Raw genomic sequence first — 19,397 nt, 5'->3', positions numbered from 1 at the left:
TCCATGATGCTTTGTAGGAGGCCAGCTCCATTTCTGGGAGATCAGCTTGCAGTGGATTGGTTTTTAAAAGTTAATCTTTACCTCTCAATCCTATTCATCTAAATTTTTCCCAATATTTGGTAATTGTCAAACATTAACATTTTTATTTTTATTATTTTGCCAGTCAACAGGGTCTAAAGTGGCATTTTATATTGTAATTTGTATTTTCCCAATATCTGGTGAAATTAAATCTCTCTTTGCACATATATTGATTGGTAATGTTTCCTTTACCTCCAAGTACTTGCTTATGAATTTGGTCATTTGTTATTGTGTTATTTGTGCTTTCCTTATGATTTCCAAATGTTCTTTATATATCGTTATTAATCTTTTATTGGTTATACATGTTAAAAATATCTTCTTCCAGTTTATTATACAAGTTTTCATTTTCTTTAATGTGTCTTCTCATTAGTAAGTGGTCTTGATTTTAATGTAAATTCATCCATTTGTTTTCCCCTATATTGGCGCATTTTGCGTCTTAAGAAACCCTTCTCTACTTTAAGGTCAGAAGGAAATTCACCTATATTCCCTACTAAAATGTTCCGTTTTTTGACATTTAGATCTTTAATCTATCTGGAATTGATTTTTGTGGGGCTGGCAGAAATCTAATTTTATTTTTTCCTATATGGATAACCAATTGGTAGTGGCTTTTCTATTACATCATTGGTAATCTCTGGAATTTGAGTTTGACATTCTAGGGTTAAACTCATGCATGGACAGAATGGACCACCACATCCTTTCTTCCCTGAGACAGACAAAGTCCCCATTATTACCCTACTGAGATGGGGAAGGTTCTCTCCTCACCAATTCTTTTTTTTTTTTCTTTAGCAAACCTGATTTAACTTTCTTTCTTACATTTTTCTTGGTGGCAAAATTATTTGATTTGCTTTGTTCTAAGCCATTTCTCTCAAGGAAGTTCTTTCAGGGTGATTTCCGTGGACCTGGCCATATATTATTGTCCCCCAAACCTCCCTCCCTGTCATTAAGTGTTATGTGTCTTTTTTTTTTCAACGTTTTTTATTTTATTTTTGGGACAGAGAGAGACAGAACATGAACGGGGGAGGGGCAGAAAGGGAGGGAGACACAGAATCGGAAACAGGCTCCAGGCTCTGAGCCATCAGCCCAGAGCCTGACGCGGGGCTCGAACTCACGGACCGTGAGATCGTGACCTGGCTGAAGTCGGACGCTTAACCGACTGCGCCACCCAGGCGCCCCAAGTGTTATGTGTCTTAAGTGTCACGTCTCCTTCAGTGCAGGTTTCATCATTGACATTCAAGGGTCACTTTGAAGAAAGTATAGGCTTTAGTGTTCCACACAGTTGGGAAAGAACATACTGGGTTTTGAGTGAAAGGCTGCTGAGATGGTTTTGTGTGCATGGCATATGTGTACCCAATAGAAGGGGCAGTGTTTACTGGGTTCTGTGGCCTTATTGATGAAATCCAGATCTCTGTGGTTAGCAAGAACTTGTGGTTTTCAATGACAGTTCTCTTCAGGGAGAGAGGTTCATTCTCAGGAAGGAGTAAAAATACTACTTGACAAAGTTAACATATAGTCTTGTTTTGGTAAACTTTCGAGCCACATAAATACTGGCTTTTTTTTTCCATCAAAGTCGATTCTTACTATTTTTAAACTGTGTCTTACCGAGTAAGTTTCTTAAGAAGAAGAGTTTCCCAGGATCACAACTGCAATCTCTCATTTTTATTTAACAGACTTTTGCACAATTGCCAAGTAGAATTGATATAATCCTCGATAAGGGAGGTACTATAGAAACCCAGTAACATAGAAAACATTTTATTTTCTGTGCTTCAAAAGGGAAAAACCAATCGACATTATTATCCGCAATTCCTATTCGGCGTACATTCCTTCATCTGATTCTGCAAACCAATGTTGCTGTTGAGTCAGAGTCTGTGGTTAAACCGAAGGCTCAAGCTAACAGTGCGGTCCCTTACAGTCACTTCACAATGACACACTGCCGACAAACATAGGCAGTTACTTTGGAACAACATTACTTGTAGATCTGTGCCAGAACTCCTAGTAATAGAGCAACACATAATTTGTCCACGAAGTGTTTAACTAAAGAGTTGCTGAAATCTCATTTGTCAAGATTCCGGAATGTGATCTTGTGAGCACAATTTTCTGAATGGTGGTGAAATATTCTAGTTTCATAGTTGCTATGGGTTTGAGAAAAGCCTGTTCAATTCATGTCAATTCAATTCAATCCAACTATAGTGGCTGAATGCCTAATACACAATAGGTCGATTGTACTGACTTTATTGAGCACCTATAAGTAGACGGCACTGTGCCAGGGAGGTAATGAGAGGCCATTTTGCTGCTTTCATAAGGAGACTAAAAACTTATTGACAGCAAGCAATAAAAATCCCTTTGAATACCTTAAGCAAATGGATTTAGTAGAATTTCAGGAGATCATAGCATCAGAATTATTTTGTCTGTCATTTATAATACCCATATGAACAAATCACCATATAAAAAAATTTATATAGCTACAAATGACTTAAATACTTGTCATTGTGCACTTGTCCTTTTCTCCATATATTCATTTTTGTAATGTGTATGACAAAATAAACATCAATAGTTTATAATGGGCACCTGGGTAGCTCAGTAGGTTAAGTGTCCAACTGTTCACTTCAGCCCAAATCATGGTTCTCATGGTTCATGAGATCAAGCCCCACATTGGAGTCCATACTGACAGCACAGATCCTGCTTGGGATTCTCTCTTTCCTTTCATCTCTTTGCTCCTCTCCCATGTACACACCCTTTCTCTGTCTCTCTTACTCTCTCAAAATAAATAAATAAACCTAAAAATTTTGTAAAAACAATTTTGAGTATATGCATCCTTGTTTATACCTTTTGGAATCCAGATAAAAAACTTGAGAAAACATGGGTAATGTGTATAAATGTTATTACCCTTGAAATAACTTGAGTAATATTACTGAAGATCTAATGAGCATGGGACATGTTGTAGAAAATTAGTCTTTTGTGGTTTTCTTCTGTGAAAAATCTCTTGATTTGTACCATACATTAAGCATTTATATTTGGTTTGTCTCAGAGCTAGTGAGATCGCTAGATAGGAATACTTGAATAAAGTGTTGAAATATTCAGTAAGCTGGAATCTACAGTTTTGATAAATCCCATAGTTGGCAATGGAGTTGTATTAGAGATCACTGATTTCTAGTGCAAAAGGATTACCTAGCCAAGGCTTCAAATTCAAGATATTTATCAAAAGTGTCCTCAAATGCAATTAAAGTGTTAGCGCATTTTTTAAAAAGGTTGTAAAAAGATAAGGCTTAAGAATAATAGAAACCAATGTATAACCAAATAATATAATATGATATAACCTAATGTAATATACATTGTAATAGATATAATAGATAATATAGTATACAAATTGTGAACTATAATATATGAAGTATAATGTATAATATACTTTGCATTTATTGTGTATGTGTGTATATATATATAGACATATATATACATATATAGATTAACATATATATATATATCAATCTACATACATCAATCCAGAGGCCCAAAATGCAGTAAGCTTGGACCATTTGACAAATATCTATATTATTCTGTATGCTGGTGATATTGCAGTGACTGTCACTCTGTTCTCCCCTGTCATAGGAATGGCTGCCCCTGAAAACCCAAAATCTTCTGATTGACTGAGATTTGATCATAGTCCTATATTGGCTGAACCAGAGTCTGGTCCACAGTTGGAGGTAGGTATTTTCAAGCCAGGAATTACCTTTCCACCAACTTTAAATACAATGGGGAGAAGGTAATTTCCCTCAAAGAAATTGGCTGACCATTGAGAAGAGAGATTATGTTGGGAACTGCCTACTGCAGACAAGATGAACATTGTCAATGTTGCATAGAGAAGAAGGAAGATGAGGACCAATAAGGGACCACTGAATTCAGAGATGAATGAAAAGACCATTATTCTTGGTGAAAGATGAGGGTAACCATGAAGGGCTCTCTAAGAACACACAGGAAGTGAAATAGGATGGCCACAGGGAGTTAAACTATAAAACAGACACTAAGTTTGATGGATAAAAGACAGGCAGAGTTATGTTAAGAGAGACAGATTCCTGACCAGGCCAGTAAGACAGGATTGAAACCTGACTGAAGGCATTACCTTATCAAAGGAAAGAATGTGTCATTCAGAGGGGATGTTGGCTAACAAAGGAGAAGCAGAGAGACACAAGCCAGAGAAGCTAGCTAGTGCCCAGATTAGATGATATAAACATCCACTTTTCACAGGCAGATACCTCCTTATCCTGGAAGCAGACACACTGGAGTCATTAAACATTCCAATCACCAGAGTTGACTATAAGACATCAAGTTCTTTGCCTACCAAGGTACCTTCTGATAAATTGGCTTTCATGTGGCTTTTCTACTGGGAAAGAACACGCAACAGAAAAAATTGTTCTATTTCTCTTTCTAAACACATATCCTGGGTTATACATTCACATCAGCAGGAGTCATCATCCCAAACATAATTAACTCTGAGAAACTGATAAAACCAAGTTTATGAGTAACTTTTGAGAAATGAGTTTCAGTGAAGAGATGGTTGGCGAAAGCCAGACTTCAGGGGGTTAAAGCATGAAAATGTCTTAATAATAACACTCATGTATACTTTTGTAGTGTCTTAAAGTTTGCAGAACACTTTCACTTATGTTATCTCATTTCACTATTTTGTGAGGGAAGCAAGAATTTCAAAACCCACTTGAGAGTAGGGATGTTGGCATTTAGAGATTATATGATTTTCACATGAGAAGTGTGGAGAAAGACCTATATCTTCAACCATGTAGTGTTTTCCCTTTGCTCTATATTTCCTATAATTTCTTAAGCATTGTGGTGATCACTGTGGGATTGTAAAAGGTGGGTGAGACACCATTCAGTTTGCTCAAAGAGCAAACAGTGGGATAAAGCTACATGCTTACATATTTGTGTTTAAGCTTTAAGAGGGAACAAAGCAGTCATTTGCTAATCCAATATAAGCACCAGAGTTATGATGGAGAATAGGCACAGATGATCTTGGCTCTCAACAACCCTTCAAATATAGAAGGTATTGGATGTCTACTTCCTCTTTGCTTTGAGGTCGAGGGGCTTAGAACACCATATTATTGAATGTGTTTGACTATACATAGTCCCAGGGACATTGTATGAATTATTTCACAAAATTCTCTTGACCACTTTATAAGAGAACTTTGCTAAATCAAAATCTTTTGAGGAGGCTGTCAGCTCACTTATCATTTTCTTTGCAGATGTCTCTTTCCCTGGACAAACTATAAACTCCATGAGGGCAACTGCTAGCTGTCTTGCATGGAACCTAGCATGGAAGGTGTTCTGTAATATTTCTTGAATTGAATGGAAAGAACTTGTCTTTTAGAGATAAATAGTTCAAGTTCCCAATTTCTAGAGATTGCAAGTGGTGAATCAAGATTCAAACAAAAATGCAAATGAGCCCAGAGTCTGTGTTTACTTGTTGAACTGAATCTTGTCTCTCAATATATTGAGTTATAGTATCTTTCTGTTCAAACTCAACTCAGAGTGCTATAACCATGAATTTCCCTTCCATTTATGCTAACAATTTATCTATTCTTCTGCTAAAACAGACAAAACTAAGTTTGAACAAAGATCAAAGGAATGATTTAAAGAAAAATTTAAAAACAGATAGAAACCCAAGATGCATGTATATTTTCATAGATAGTACATATATATGCATGTATGTACATATGCTTACACGTATATTATTTACATGTATATGTAAATATATATGCATAGATGTGTATGTATATATTTATGTATACATATATATATTTATATATGTATTGTATGTATGTGTGTATGTGTCTAAAAACAACATTTAAAAATACATAAAAGTATAAGGAAGAAAATTGAATTATTTAATTTTGCCACCCCTCCCATATATATTTTACACACACATTGACATCAGCTCCATTATTTTCTGTTTTCATTTTTATTCTTTTCTCTTTTTGATCTTCATTTTCTTACCTTCATTGTTTGACTTTATTTTTCTTTTAATTTTTTTTTAACGTTTATTTATTTTTGAGACAGAGAGAGACAGAGCATGAACGGGGGAGGGTCAGAGAGAGGGAGACACAGAATCCGAAACAGGCTTCAGGCTCAGAGCTGTCAGCACAGAGCCCCACGCGGGGCTTGAACTCACGGACCGCGAGATCATGACCTGAGCCGAAGTCGGCCACTTAACCGACTGAGCCACCCAGGCGACCCCATTGTTTGGCTTTAAAGGAAGGGTCTTGGCTGCTTACCAGCCCTGAGACAATGTGTCTATAGCATTCTGGCTTTGGACCTCTTTGGAGGTCCTCTTTGGACTCAACTTTGGACCTCTTCTGCTTTTCTCTTTCTAGCAGGGAAATATTTTCTAAGAAGGAGGAAAAGGGTATTTCCATGTTTCTCTCTTGCTGACTTCCTCTTTTAAGAATTCTTTCTTTTTCTATGTAAAAAAATTCCCAAATGGACTCTGCTTAGGACACGTAAAATGCTTTCTTAAAATTTGTCCTCACATTTAGGAAGAAGCATTTCTTCAAATTGAGAAAGAATTTTCCCTTTAACTCCGATTTCTAGCAGAGGAATAGGGCAGATTCCACATCTTCTTTTTCTGAGCAATTTTTGTAAAATGAATTTCTGATAATTCAGGGGATTCCTTAATTAATTAGTAGCTCGATCCTTAGAAGGTTGCTCTAAAAATAGCTTTGAAAAATATTCTAAAATCTGCCACCACAGAAAGTTTAGTGATAATGTTACTTATACGAAAATAGTTAATTGAACAGTAACTAGAAAGAAAATAATCCCCCACTCTCCTGCTGGACAAAACATGAAGATTTTTTCAAAACAAGCCTTATCTTCTCTGACTTCCCTCCCAGTTCTAATCCCCTCATTAAAAACTGTTACGGGCAACATATGGATCACCTGGGTGGCTCAGTCAGTTAAGTGTCTGACTCTTGGTTTTTGTTCAGGTCATAATCTCATGGTTTGTGAGTTCGAGCCCCACATCAGGTTCTGCGCTGACAGAGTGAAGCCTGCTTGGGATTCTCTCTGCCTCTCTCTCTACCCCTCACCCCACTAGCTCTTTCTGTCTCTCTTTCTCTCAAAAATAAATAAATAAACTAAAAAAAGTTAAAAAAAAAACTGTTACAGCAATGTCTACTTCTCAGCTCATTTGTCATAGCTGCAACTATTCATCTATTCACTCAATCTACAAGTATTTATTGAGCATTCTGCTCTGCGTCAGGCATTGTTCTAAGCACAAAGTTCACAGCAGGAAGCAGTATAGCGAGGTCTCTGTTCTCTCACGGTTTTTTTTCCTGTTGGGGGAGGCAACAGAAAAGTAAAGAAAATAATTTTAGGTAGTGATTAGAGTTTTAAAGAAAATAAAAAAAGCAGGATAATGTGAAAGAAAGAGAATGTGGTAGACGTTTACCTTAGGATGTATTTTAGTTATCGCTTTGTAACAAATGATCTCCATACTTTGTGGTTTAAAAAAATGGCAATTTAAATTTTTCACGGTTCTATGGGTTGACTGGGTTCAGCTGGGTAGATTTCCTGTTTCACATTTGAGATGTGGTTGCTCATGTGGCCACATTCAGCTGGGAAACCCTTTGGTCCTGCCATGATCAACGTGGCCTCTCACCTTCCTGGGTCTCTCTCTGGGATCCTTCATTTAGTAGTCTAGCCCAATGTTCCTCACACTATGGTGGATAACTTCTAAGAAACAAGGGTGGAAGCCAAGCCAACAGGACTTTTAAAGTTTGAGCCCAGACTTGCCACAGTGTCACTTTCAACATAGTCTATTGGTTAAAGCAAGCAAGATTCCAGGGGAATCCAGGGGCATCCAGATACCAGGGGATAGAAGTAAATGCCACTTTCAGATGAGTGAAGCAATAAAGACATGGGACTATTTCTTTTTTTTTAAATTTTTTTTAGTGTTTATTTTTGACAGAGAGAGAGAGACAGAGCATGAGCAGGAGAGGGGCAGAGAGAGAAGGAGACACAGAATCTGAAACAGGCTCCAGGCTCTGAGGTATCAGCACAGAGCCCAATGCGGGGCTTGAACTCACAGACCACGAGATCATGACCTGAGCCAAATTTGGATTCTCAACCGACTGAGCCACCCAGGCGCCCCAAGAAATGGGACTATTTCTAATTCATCAGGAGGTAAATGATTATTTGATTACTAACTTGTTTTATTAGTCTTTCAGCTCTGAGAACCTATTGTTGCTCACTGTTGCTACACAGGTGTCTAGAACTGCTACCAAAAATGAATGACAAAGTCAATAAATACTAGGGAAAGATGAGAAAAGCAAACATTTGGTTCATGTTACCTCCTACCCATCTTGTAATCATGAAAGGTGTTACATTACAAATCATAGAATTTTTTCCTTGAACTTTAATAAGACCCTGATATCTGCTTGACACAATGATCCCAGTAATTTTTACCAGTCAAGTTGTTATGCATCATATCAGAATTGACAGGAGCCTCAGCAAAGGCTTTAGGGAGGTAGAATTAGCTGGGCTTGGAAAGATATATAAGGTTTGAAAAAGTAGAAAAAAGAGACCAAAGCCTATATGTTCCTTTAGATGGATTAGAACAAGGTGTCCTTTCTTGGCAGATGAATAAAAAAGAAACAAAAGCCAAATAACAAAAAGACAATCTCTTCCTTCTGGCTGGATGCATCCCCTTGGGTTTGTGAGCAGACAGAAAGTTATGTGTGAAGAAAAAGGAGCCCCTTTCTTCAGACAGATATACTCCTGGTCCAGGGACTGTGGCTTCACTTAATGCATTTATGGGTTTCACCAACTTCTCATGGTATAAGGCAATTGTGAGAGGGTATTTGGGTAGGAGCAGTCTCAGGGAGACATAAGTGAAGGTTATGCTTGAGTTCTTCATTTTCAACTCCAGAGCTCCTCTTTCTTATAAGCAATGGTCTTTCAGGTTGAAGATTCATACCTACAGTTCTTTATTTTAGGACCAGTTGATTCTACCCTGCTATCAGCTGGGTTTATAATGATGACTAGCAAGTATCCAACAATGATTATCTTTCCTCCATGTCAAAACCACCCAGTAAAGAATGAAAGCTCCAATCAACCAGATGTTTTGTCTACATAATGCCAAACTATTAGTTAGACTAAATCAACACCTCTAATCCCCTTTAATTGTCTTGCCAACGTGTAGGGGAAGCCCTAATGAAGGGAAAGACCAGAAATCCAGTCTTTTTGTTTATGGAGGCCAAGGAAATAAAATTAGCCTGTTGCTAGATGCTTTCACTTTTCAGTCAGATGTTGGGGCTTTATAACCATGATATTATATGAAATATATGAATTTGCATCAAGATGCCTAGAACATTCTAGTGTCTCTAAGTGCTAATATATTAGACAAACTTTTATAAAACATCTTGCTAAAATTCTATTTTCTTTATGCCTTGAATCCTATAATAAATTCATTACCTTTGGGAGGATTTTAGTATGATGCTCAAGATCCTAGTCTAACTACTACCAATCCCTGGTCCCAATACATCGTTATGTTTTGCATGTTATAAAACAAGGGTTTCTCAACCATGATCTATTGACATTGTGGGCCAGATAACACTTTGTCATAGTAGTTGTCCTATGCACCATTGGATGCTTATCAGCTGCCTTGGCTTCTTCAAAGACTGATTGCTATATGTCACTTTACACTTCATAAAATGGTGTAGCACCCATGCCAGACCATATACCAAGCTGATTCTCTCATTTGGTCTTCTTCAAAATCCTAGGCAGTTTCAGTCATTTACCACACACAGCCCTGATAACAAAAGGAAGAGCCATGATCAGTGCATGTCAGGCTGTGTCTGTGAGTCTCTCCTTAATGCTGTGTTAAAGTTTATAATGGTTTAGGAGATATTATCCATGAGATAGTTTGATTTGGTTGCATCTTCCTGTTATTGAAAGATGGAGCACCTGGGAGAAAAAGCCAAATGAATTCCCCTCTTCCCTGTGTATTTCCATTCCAGGGCTTTCATTTGCTTTTAATGACTTTCTCAGGCCTTCCTCTTGAGAGTGAGACCTTCCAGGGCTGAGCTCAACCCAAACATGAAACTTTTGGGAAAGGGTTAGGAAAGTCTGTTCATCTGTTTTTGTAGAAGAGGGAAAAAAAGATATAAAGTACCTTTTCTCCCATTCCCAAAATAACTTAGTGTTTGGGCTTTCAAATTAGCATGTGGTCAGACCTTTATGAGAAAGTCCAGAATTAGTTTAAAAAGGCTTGAATTTAAGATTCCCCTTCTCTCCACTTACTGAGCAGAGTCATGAGCATGAACACACTGCTCATCAGATATTGATGAACTTATGGGAGAATAGCCTGTACAGAGTGGTCCACAGTGGCTTCTTTGGGTTCTCCTTTGGGTATTTCTCCTTCATTTTTCCTTTGGTTCTCTACTCCACAGGATCTTCTCCAAGTTTGCTATTCATTCTATAAAACTCCCTTATTAACACGCAACCGGGGGTTCATTCATTTGTCCATTTAAATGTATTTTGAATTCCTAAGGAGTGCTAGACACGGTGCATGGAGTTTTATGTATATTATTTCATTTATTCACCCCAACTGTACTTTGAGGTTGGTATCATCATCACCAATTTCCATAAAACAAACCCAGGGTGTGGGGAGAATAAGTAAACTGCCCTTGGACATTAATTCTGCAAGTACAGAAGAGGTTCAACCCAGAGGTTTATCTGTTGGCAAGCACATGCTTTTAGCCACTGCAAATCATTATTTCTTGTAAAGCTAGGAGATGTTGGTTATTGTTTAAATTACAAAAAGAAAGTTTGGAGGAACTTGGAATATTGATCTTGTCCAAAGGAGCCAGATCTTTGATTTATTCCTTTCCAGGAATAAATGGGGCTGTGGGTTCCTGAATGATGGAAGACACATGGGGAGAGATGTCAGATCAAAATACAGAAGAACTTCCTAAGAGTTGAAACTCTCCAACAGATGAATGCACTCCTACAGAGAGAAGGGAGTGCCCCATAATTTGAGGAGTGCAAGCGTGGGCTCTATAATCACTTGGAAAGGCTGTAATATTATAGGGAAGATTCAAGCAGCTGATGACCTGGTGAGTATTGAGCTTGGCCCTCTGGGCTGTGATTCTATGACATCTTGGCCTTAATACCATGAATTTATATGACCCAGAATAGGTTTCTTCACCTGTTTAGACTTCAGATTCTCCATTGGTGAAGGTTATTTCTAGCTCTGATGTTCTCAGCTCTCAGGGCCAAAACTATATGTAAGAATATAGTTACAAGTACAGTTTATTACTATTTTAACCTGACAGAGGTTAACATAATATTGAAATCTTGGGTTTCACTCTCAGGTTGGCTGGCTCAATCCTGGAAACTTGAGCCTGGGGTCAAGGTTCTCTCTTGCTAATTTTCTCTCATCTCTTTCTCAGTTAAATCCAAAGTTTGTTTTATTTAGCTCCTTGGTCACTGAGGAAAAACTTTCTCCAACTGTTCCTGAACTCCTGACTTAAAGACCTCCTGGTACTTCCAGAATTAGGTTTCCCTTAGAGAAACCTAATAGATAGAACAGCTCAGAAGAGACTGGTAGTCAGAGAAGGGACTTTGGCAAGGCTGGAGATCTGGGAAGAGACAACAAAAAGAGTTGGCTTAGGCATCAGGTGACATTCTAGAGAGGTAGCTGAGCAGTTTACAAGCAATACTTGTGAATGGTTGTTGCAAAGATTACCTGTGTTAAATATATGTGACACTTTCAGAATAGTGTGCTGGACACGTGGTAAGAAGTGTAAAAATATTGTCTATTGTTTCATTGTCAGTACCATTATTATTGCAATTATCACCCTCTGAATCTAGTTCAGTGATTGCACATACTACGTACCCAATAAATATTTGTTGAATGAATACAAAATGAATGAACAGTCCCTTGGAAAAATAGTTTTTTAATAATGGTTGAAAATCAAAGTGATGGCTACATGTTTGGTAATGGTAAGGTTTTTACAGAGGAAATGGGAAAGCCCTGTAAACTCTGACATCCTGTTAATATTACGTCGTTATTGTGAACTGTCAGTCCAGATTTTTCACTGTGATTCTTTTTATGGTGAAACTCTCAGAAATTATAGGGTCTATGGAAAATGTGATTGTGGGATACGTATTTATCATTAGTTTGGCCTTTGCCAATTTCTAAGCCTGAATGAGTTTTTGTTTGAGCCAAACAGTTAAAAATCATTATACTTCTGAAGTTTTCCAAGTGACCAAAATGCCTCTAATTAGGAAAGCAATATTGCTTATTCACTCCCTGTACGTATTGCTCATTATATGCATGTATCACTGGGCCAACACGTCTGCTTTCATATTGAAGAGGATATAGATTCAAGTCTTTGCTGGGCATGAGTTGCAGGGGTCACTGTGCCCTATCCTGAGTCCTTGTTCAGCTGAGCCAAGGCCCCTTCCCTTGCAGCCTGGGTAGAGGTTGCAAGGGAAGGAGCAGGCAAGTTAGAGAATTACTGATCTGCCTTCTTACTTTATAAAATCTTCAAAACTACAGATGTTCCCCAGCTACTCCCACTGAAGCCCACTTAAATGTGTGGGCATAACTAAGTCTTGGATCATTCCAGTCTACCAGCACCGGCAAGCCCATGACCTGGAGACTCTAGAGGCCTACCAGGCAGTTGGGGACAGCAAATCACACAGAGTCTGGGGTTACGTAAAGAGACTCATGTTTTCACCCTACTGCTTTCCATATCAAGGTCACCGCAAATGGGATCTCGCCTTCACTCTTGTAGGCCCAACAACTGAATTTTTCCAAGGTACCCAGAACCAAATATGCAATTGGTGCTCAATAAATATTAAGAATTAATATTCCAGGGCACCTGGGTGGCTAGTCGGTTAAGTGTCTGACTTCAGCTCAGGTCATGATCTCACGGTTAGTGGGTTCAAGCCCTGCATCAGGCTCTGCACTGACAGCGCAAAGCCTGGAGTCTGCTTCGGATTCTGTGTCTCTCTCTCTCTCTGCCCTTCCCCCACTTGCACTCTGTGTCTCTCTGTCTCATGAAAATAAATAAATGTTTTAAAAAATTTTTTAAAAGAAGAATTAATATTCCTACTGTTTCTCACCTGTAGCCCTGTTGCCAAGTTGTGAGAGTTCTTTCACTCTAGCTACCTGTATCCTGAAATTCCCATTTCATGCACCTCACCCTCATGCTGGAGGCAAAGAGCAAAGGCACTGTTAACATTTGGAAAGAAAGGATATGTAAGATTTCTAAGTTATTTTGTGCTTCAGAATTCATTCTCTTGGCCCAAATAGCAAGGAATGTTTGCGGTGTAAACGCATGTACAGTAGCATCTCTTACATGAATGGGAGAAAATGCCTTTTGGCTTTGGAGGTTCCTGCCTAGAATTGGAAGGACGGTCCATACTGGTTTGTGGAACATACATAGAAAGTCTAAGGCTTATTTGAAATACATTTTTTTTTAATTTCAACCTTTTCAAAAGGTTGCCCCTTCTGAAAAGACAGTCTTCAATGAGCTACACATGGTCAGACAGTGTGGGATTAGTGGCATTTTTGCTGAAGATTGTAGTAACTCCTTTCCATACATGGGCTTATCAAATCCTCACAAAATCCATGCAAACTATGTGTCATAATCCCCACCATACAGTGGGGAGAACTGAGTTACACAATTTGCTTAGATTCTGCAGTTAATGAATTGCAGAGGCATTACGGGAAACAGTTTTCTGCCTCTATTTCCCACATTCCTAACAGTAAGAAGAGGGAGAGAGAGAGAGAGACAGCGAGCAAAGGAGGAAACAGGAAAGAAGGAGCTTGGCTAAGCCAAGGGGGAGGGGGAAACCTAGGCAGAAGAAAACTGACACTTGAGGGGTAGGCAAAAATATAATTCAGAGCAAAGCAAACCCACTACGTTTTCTGCTCTTTATAATTTAATTTATAGTAGAATCATGTGGAAAATGTTAGTGGTTGACTCAGTGGGACTGCCAGCAAAGCATACATTTTGAAAGTTGAGTGGAGCGCCCACATTTGCTTGGTCTTGGAATGAGCACTGGGCAAAGATCAAAGCAAGACAAGACGTTCAGGAAACATGTTTCTTTAACTGCCTGCAGGAGGAAACTTTTCACAACTGGAAAATGTTCGCCATTACTGCCAATCTTGGAGCATGGAGGCTTTACCTCATTAATCATAACTGTCAGGTTCCTCTCTGTAAACAGCAAACTGTTGACACACAAAATATCTTCTGTGTTTGTGTGTGTGTGTGTGTGTGTGTGTGACGAATAGCAAAAAAGGGAAATGGTGCAATGTATAAGCCTTCTGAGAAAATGCTTCCTAGAGTCAAAACAAGATGCTCTGTGCCTTTACCAAATACATGGCAATGCGAAATTCTGAAGTTATCAGAAAGCCTCAAGAGAAAAGTTTTACATTTAGATATAGTGTATCTACTTAAAGCTCCTGTGAAGAAAAATTCAGAGATGCAATGATGATGCTTGAGATCATTAATAAAGGGAAGATAGATATCTAAGCTTTAGTGCAATCACAGTTGTTTTTGTGTACTAGTCTATTATGTGAGGCATTCCTGTGGTTGAGCATAAATCTCCACCTTTGCTGGTGTGTAATTCCAGCCCATCAAGTAGGTTAGACAGGGCTTGGACTGGCGGGCCAGAGATGGGGCTTTGAGTCACAGGGGTCAGCTGGGGTCCATATATTTCCTGATGTAGCCAGGGGAGCAGCTGAATTCCATTCCTACATATCCAACCACCTTGGTGGGGGCAGAGAAGATCAAGAATCTGACACAGTGCTGTCAAATCCAAAGTTTGAGGAAGAGAAGAAATGGAGCCAAAGAGTTATAGAATTGAGAAGATTGAGAAGGATGACATTCTTCTTGGACAAAAGCAACAATGGGACATGTAGAAGATTGAGGCCAGTTCCTGCCACCTTCACCACTACCACATTAGATCAAACCTCCATCATCTCTCATCAGCATGACCTCATAGCCACCTAACCAAGTGGCCCTCCTGCTTCCATTCTTGCTTCCCTACAGACAATCTTTCCCAGAGTGTCTTTTTTGGGTAAATCAGATCATATCACTCCTCTCTTTAGACCTTCAGTGAGTTGCAATTTAAATGGAAATTGGATCATTGAAATTTGGGTAAAATCCAAATATTATTCATTAACACTCATTTATATTAGTTACATATGCATATATATGCTATCCAAATATATCATCTCCTTAGATCTCCTGTGCATTAAAATCATAACAATATCCAAATTTCTTATGATGGCCATCTGGTTTCTATATTACCTTGCTCATTTCTCCTCTCTAATTTCAAATTCTTTAATCCTTTCTTTGATTTACTCTGCTATAGCCCCATTATCCCCCCCCCCCCTTCTCAAACATATAAAATTGTCTCTGCTTGAAGGACTTTGTACTTACTGTTCTTTTACCAGGAATGTTCTTTCCTGTAATATGTACATTCTTGGCCTTCTACTCAAGATTTAAGACTCTGTTCTAATATCTCTTACTTCCTCAGAGAGATCTTCCTTAAGTATCTTAACTAAAATAGTACATATCACTGCCTGACATTCTATTATATATATATTTAGTTTATTCCTCATAACTTACCCCCCCTAAAGGAGTCCTAATGACTCATTCAATTTGCATATTTCAATATCAGATCAAGGAAAGCATGGATTTTGTCTGATTGCTGTATCCTGAACAGGGCCTGATACTCAGTAGGCATTCAATGAATGTATTTTGTTCCAATTTTGGCATACATGCTGCTGAAGCAAGCACTCAGTGAATGTATTTTGAATGAATGAACAGATGAGTGAAAGGCATACCTGTAAGGTAAGTGGTGGCTGGACAAGAATTCCTCATATCTGGCTTCATTCCTGACTGAATAACTTTTCTAGCTGTGAACATTGAGCTCCCATCACCAAATGGTGACCATCACCAAATGGTGAACACCATGAACTGTCCTGGCTAGTTCAGCACCTATAAATGTGTGTTATCAAATATGATAGTACATGGGAAAGTTCTTGGAAAATAGAATATTTAGCAAGAAGCCAGTTGTCCTTAGGCAAAAAATCACAGAGCAACACATGCACGCATAAGAAGATACCTCACCCAACTTAAAATCAAGCAAAGAAATAAATTCTTTGAGAAAAATTGGGTTTGTATATTTTTAACTAAGGAAATCATATAAGGAAAATGTTCATTTTACAGGCCATTTAGAATAGGAAGGGAGTTAAGAAATTATGTGTCTAGTGTCCTGCCTTCAGAAAGTAGAAGCAACATTAGTGGTTACTATGACGGTAGAGGAGACAGACCATCTGTATTGGAACCTTGACCCCATTCTTGTCTGGCTGTGAGACTTTGAGTAAGTCACTTAACCTTTTTGTGTCTCAGTCTCCTATCCAAAGAAAATAGAACATCTGCCTGAAACATAGCACTGGGAGGATTGTATAAGATAATGTACTGAAAACATTTTGTTTAATATTTAATAAATATTAAATATTTATCATTTAATGATGTCAGCTGTTTAATAAATATTGGCTATTATCTTCATTTTACAAACAAAAGGATGGAATTTCAGAACATTTAAGGGATATGCTTAAAGTTGTACAGCTAATACATGGTGGGGCAAGATCTAGAGTCCAGAGTCTCTCCTTCCTGAAGCACACTGGGGGAGATTTAAGCATTTTTAAAAGGTCTATGCTACTGAGCATATTTAATAGCTAACAAAGACATTTGCTACAAAATAATGTATTACTAGAATATCACTTTCACCTAAAGAAAAATGTTGTTAAAGAAAATGAAGATATGTTTTTTAAAATACTGAAAGAATAAGTACACCAAAACGCAAATAGTGCACGTATGCTGGGGGGAGTTTGAGAATATGAATGATTTGGCCTTCTTTGTGTTTGCATGTGCTGTTTGCATGTTATTAGAATATAATAGCTATGACTTGTATAGTTGGAAAAATGTTACTTAAAAACAGAATAACAATAATGACAGCAACAATGAAACCCCTGTATTTCTTGAATGTGTAATCATACCAAATCCTTATTTTATTTATACTGCTTTCCATTTCCCAGACAATTAATTCTAGTTTGGACTCTTGCTAAGCTCCCATAGAAGCTGGTACATATACCAATCTTATATGCTGCCATGTTCTGATTCTTTATTTAGGTGTCCTTTTCCTCACGTGCCAAATTCCATTTTCTATCCTGAGTACTTCATCTAGTGACCCTTTCAAAATGTTGGATGGATGACATATCCATCAGGATCCTTACTCTGGAGATAGTATTCCTAAAGACAACCCCAATGCCAAAATCTTGAAGATGATTCGCATAATCTCATTCTTGATATTAGTGAGTTATCATTATGCATTTGCATATTCTAACTAAGACTTAGGTCTCCAGTTGTTTTTCCTTTTATATGAAAACACTGATTAGCCACCAGTAGTATTTATTATCTCGTAAGCGATTCTTGCTCCTTATCAAGAAGATTTTAATAATCATCCTCTGAAAAATGTCTGAAGGAAATTTGAGCATATTACCCTTTCGGGTGATTTCATATTGTTAGTGGTTTTCATGAGCATTTTTATTACCTGCTAAAATAGTTTACAGTCTAAGTTTCGAGGCTGCTCTCAGAAAGCTTTGAGCCTATTTCCCTAGCAGAGTTATAAACAAGTTTAAAAGGCAACGGAAAGTATGTAAAGTATGGGACAGCCTCCCCGTGCTGCCTTCCACAATGCACCTCCACCAGCGGGCTTCTGCCAGCTTCTGTGAGTGTGGCTTTGGTTGCTGCAGAGGCTCTCGTGGCCTGGTGTCCTTTATCAACAGACTCTGGATAGATACCTACGGAATGTTTCAAAGTAGGTATGTGGAAATTTTCACATGGTCTGATTGGGAGAGCGGTGAGGAGTGGCATTTAACAATGCATCGCACAGAGACAGTATCAGTAAGGAATTCTGTAAACATGGGAGCCACTCAGCTTCTGACCGACGACAGTCAGACATCTGAGCTGCTAGAGGATGTAGGTTGACTGGCCTATAAGGACAACATTTGCAGTGGATACCTGGTGGCCCCAGTGAACCCCTACCCTCCACCCACACTCTGATCTATGTTCCACTAGATAATCATCAGTTTGAAAAGTGAGAATATAAGTGGAGAATATAAGACATCACCCAGTTCTCACCTGGAGAACATAACCTAGGCTTTCTGGGCCTCCTTTAGAAAACCAAAGATAATAATAATACCAGTAATAATAGTAAGTAACATTTATTGAGGATTCACTCTGTGTCCAGTACTGTTTGAAGCACTGGCATAGGTTAATTCTTTTTCTCTAACACTTTCCTTACAGAGTTTGTTGCTAGAATTAAGAGAAGTAACTCAGGCCCTGACTGATAATATTGAGTTCTCAGAAAAAGTTAGCTGTTTTTTTGTTGTTGTTTTTGTTATAAGTAACTACAAATTATAACAATAACAAGAAATTCCTCCTATTCCAAATAAAACTCCACAAGGCTTTTAAGCAGTTTTAGTTAGATTAAGTCCCAAGGCTTTGTAATATCCCAGAATTACCTACAACCTCACTCAGTACCTGACACGTATGAAATGGTTGACATTTATAAAAATAATGAGTATCTTAAGTTGTACGGGTGTTTTGTAAGGTTTCTCATGGAAGAAAGCATGTAGTTTTCTTTAGATTCTCAAAGTATTATTTCATGGTCTAAGAAATAAAGGAGCACTATTTAAAAGATTGTGTCACCTCGAGATTAAGGAGGTCCTAATAAGCATAACAAGGAAGTAGGGAGGAAAGGTCTAAGTGGGGCTGGCTCCCCACTGTAAGAGGATTTGGAAAAGCCTTGTGATGCTAGCCTCTGGGTTGGTAACAAGGACAGATCACTCCACCCCCCCCCCCCCCCCAGAAATTCTCATTTGCCCTCTAGGGTCATTTACATAAGACTCTGTGGGATTACTGGCTGTACATCTAGCCTTGAATGGATGATTCAATGTCAGATAATTTCTTTCTGGTTTTGCAGGAATCATAGAATGTTCACACTGGAAAGAAGCTCATACATAATCTGCTTCAGGGTTTTCAAATTTGTAGCACATGTGCCACCACTCTCTGTGCCCATGGAAGGCATTTCTAACTGGGGACAGCACTCTTTACATCTGTGCCTTTTAAATCCTTAGCGCAGTACTGTACGCAGCCCTTAGGGACTGATTGAAATCAGCATGCACAGGAGACCAGTTTTCCAGCCATATCACCTGCTTACTGTTCTCCTAT

This window comes from Prionailurus viverrinus, chromosome D1 (assembly GCF_022837055.1).
Source record: "Prionailurus viverrinus isolate Anna chromosome D1, UM_Priviv_1.0, whole genome shotgun sequence".
Taxonomy (NCBI): Eukaryota; Metazoa; Chordata; class Mammalia; order Carnivora; family Felidae; genus Prionailurus; species Prionailurus viverrinus.
The sequence above is the reverse complement of the archived record's forward strand: the minus strand, read 5'-3'. Positions refer to the sequence as shown.